Raw genomic sequence first — 3,740 nt, 5'->3', positions numbered from 1 at the left:
TGTGTGTGTGTCAGAATTCAAAACAACAAAATACATCTTTTCACAAGTCTTGCTTTTGGGGTAAGGGGTGTCTTTGTCTTGTCAGTGTAAGAGTCCAGTTTTGTTAGCCCCAACCTACTCGAACTGAAGGCTTTCTGGAGGACTCAGAGGGTTTGCTCCCATGGAGAACCATCCCATCCAGGTACATGGTAAGACATGGTCACAACACCCTGGCCATGACCGTCAGTGGACTTTACCTCTTTCTTGGACTCATCCTCTGCATTAGCAACGTAGCCCCCAAAGGATGCATCAGCAGTGATACAGAAGGTAGCCAGAGCCCAGGTGGCAGAGGCCTTGGCATATATCTCCAGCTGACGTATGGGGTGGTGGTTGCAAGCCTCCCACTGTACCTGTGCCGCTAGCAAAGCAGAGCTGGCATGGCGCTCTGGCATGGATCCTGCTGCAGACTCTGCTGGAGAAATGAGTGATTGGTCTGAAAAACCTCCTATGGGAAAACACACAGCTTTAGGGGCAACCTGACTAGCCATACATAATCTGTGTCCTGTGACACATCTGTCTGCAGCCCTTGCCCTACTAGTGATGTTACCCTCAGTGTATGGGCTACTACCATAAGAGGTGGGTGGCCTTTTCCTGCTGCTCCTGCTGGGTGGCTGAGCTCTGAGAAATGCCAAACCACTCACTCCATTGTGCAGCCTTTGGCCCCAGTACCACCAGCTCATGAAGGCTGGGAGGGAAGAGTCAGAGTTTTGTGAGTGGAGGAGGCAGGCTCTCTCCTCTCACAGACAACAGCCTGACAAAACACAGGCAGGCTCTAAGAAAAAAAAAAAAAATCAAGAAAAAAAAAAAGAAAGCATCATAGGGTCTGAAAAGGGACAGAAAGTCTAGAGTTTCTTCCTTTTAGGATACACTGTTGAGGTTGACTCAGCATAAGTGACACTCTTGGCATGATAAGCCCCACTTATGTTAAGTAGGTTTGGTCATGAAGGCATCAGTGTTGCCCTGACACGGCACTAGAACAGGGAGAGGAGGTTACCTGAAGGAAAGGTACATGGGAGCCATCAGCACACCCCTGCTGCCTCATCCCATTTGATGGCACTTCATTAATACCTCCCATACCAAATCAGCTTCTCTGGTACCCAAAGCCAGTCTGTACAGATCACGCTCTCTCTCCTTCTGAGATTTAATACTGCAAAACAGACCAGGAGTAAGAGTGTATCCGTTCTGCTCAAACCTTTCCTTTTAGATGTGTGGGTGCTTGACCGGTACTCAAGGGCTTAGCATGTGTGTCTGGGCTCAGAGCATGCTGGCATCAGTACTAGGTTCCTCCTCTCCCAGCTGGAGGTGCTCAAAGATACTGTTGGCTCCCCCATGCCCTTCCCAACTGTGTGTTCTCCCCATCTTCTCCCAGGCAGAAAATAAGCAGCTTCCTCTACACCCTGCAACAATGTAGGGAGGATGAGGGCGCCAGGCTTTCCCAGACAACCCTGCTTTCAGCCAGCTAGAAGCATTGTTCTTAACATATCTACTTCCCTATTTTTGTTTTGTGTTTTAGGTAAATGCTACTGGGTCGTATATACAATTTAAAAGGCTTTAAGTATAGCACTGGGACTTCCAGTTGCCCAGGCTGGTTCTGTGAGCTGATCTTTGCTTGTGTCAGTGTGTGCTAGTCTGTGAGATGGAAGCATTAATGCAGAGGTGAAACAACCTCATTTTTGTGCATTTTGTGTCGGCTCAAAAGATGACATATATCAAATTTTCCAGATCTGCTGGGAATTGTCTGCCTGCTAAAACTGAACAAGCAAACCAAGGCTTTAAATCTTACTGCTACATAATGACTAAAATATTCCTTGTGATTAAAGTCTGGAAAATCAATATAATCTCTGCAGCATTATTAAAAGGTGATCATCTAGTCAGTGCCAGGTCAGGCTCCTGGACTCCAAGGATGCAGGATCATTTCTCCTACATGGGATGGTCCCTGGGAGAGCTGCCAGTGTGTGCCCGGGGACATGCCTGCCGCTCCCAGAGGGGTGACCTGCCAGCAGCTGTTGAGCTTGCCATTGCCAGTGGGCTCTCCATCTGCAGCATGGGTACCCCTAAGGTGCTCTCCAAGCTCGTGGGGAGACTTCTCCCTTCCTTCTGCCCAGTGGTGACCTCACCTTCTCTCACCTCCACCTCTGTCCTTCTAGTGTTGCCCATGCCCTGCAGCCGGGACAGTTGCTGGGTGCCCTACCCACTGCAGCCCAACCACACCATCTGGTCACATGGTGGCAGGTTACCCTGATACAGCACTCCAGATGTTTCCCCTCCATTTAGTTAAACCAGCAGCCATCACAACAGCTGGGACCCAGGGCATGCAGACATGTGAGCCAGAGCAACCAAGCTCTTTTTCTTATGCCAGCAAGACCCTAACTGATGCAGGACACATCTCACCCACTTCTTGTCTACGCCAAACTGGTCAATCTTCCCACATGTTGTTTATCACTATAAGCAGGGAAAAAGAGTTTCTGCAGCGTGCTTGCAGTTCCCAGGCAAAACCAAGCTGCCAAAAACATCTTCTCTGAAACATTTCACATGAAATGCTGACAAGGTTTTCTCTCAGCTGCCTGTGGGTTTGTCCTTTACTAGCCACATCTTGGAAAACAGGCTGTGTGCTGAACACCTTTCTTCAGGATAGCCAAGCCCTGAGCTTTCAGAACAGACTTTATACTTCTGGCAGGGAATGCTCTGAAAATCCTTCATAGCCTTCATAAGATCTCCCTGCTTGACAACCTGGTCTCTATAAACAGAGAACCAGAAATTCATTAACTTGGAGAACAATCTGGTTTCCTGAAAAAGGCAGATTAGAGTTTTGCCAGGGAAGCCCCTCAGCTGTCCCAGTCAGATGCCAAATCCAGGAATTGCTTCCTAAGGCTCAGGATCTGACGTTTTTGGACATTTAGACCTATGCAATCTTTACGGTATGGCTTTCAACCCAGGCTTGTGCAGCTTTAAGGTTCCAGCAATTTGGTAAGATTTCATGCTACCAGTAGGAGCAGGAGGGGGGAAGCTGAGTGTCCACAAGTTCTGTAGCGTTGAGCCTGGGGTAGTTAGCACCAGGCACCAAAACAGCACCTTTCTCTCATCATCCTCTTAGTGAATCCACCTTGTCCATGTCAAGTAACGTGAACATCCCTCCTGCTTTTTAGAATGAAGAGGTAAAGCAATCCCCTTGGTATCCATCACACTCACGTAGGGGAGGACAACTTCTGGAAGATCAGAGCAGGCTTCCAAAAGCTTAATGTCAGGAACATGTTTTCTGGAGGAAATAAGGCACCTCCCATTAAGGTTTTGTGACTATAATATTTCTTCTGGTACCTGCTGCATTCCTGGGGTCAGGTTTCCTTGCTTTCTACCAGGCAAACGTGACTTGTCAGTGTGCTTTACCTTTTATAGAGGCACCTGCTTGGGGTGCAGGAAACAGTGCTGAAGGTGGAAACGTTTCCACTCCCCATGGCAATGGCTGATGAAGAACTGGAGTTATTGAAAGGGTCTTTGGTGAGACTGAGGGCATACAACAGCTTTTTGTCTGATAACGACTGTTGAACCAGGTCCCCAGCCCTCACTGTAGGAAATCTTGGTTTTACTGCATGTTTTTCCTCTCTTTTAAAGACACCTACACAGCTATAGTCTAGTCAGATACAGCTTAAAAGTCTCTGCCTCACCAAGAGTAACAGTAAGTTTTGGGCTTTAGGAGGGTTGAG

The sequence above is a fragment of the Falco peregrinus genome, chromosome 4, assembly GCF_023634155.1.
Source record: "Falco peregrinus isolate bFalPer1 chromosome 4, bFalPer1.pri, whole genome shotgun sequence".
In the NCBI taxonomy this organism is placed as follows: domain Eukaryota; kingdom Metazoa; phylum Chordata; class Aves; order Falconiformes; family Falconidae; genus Falco; species Falco peregrinus.
Note: the sequence above shows the minus strand (reverse complement) of the source record.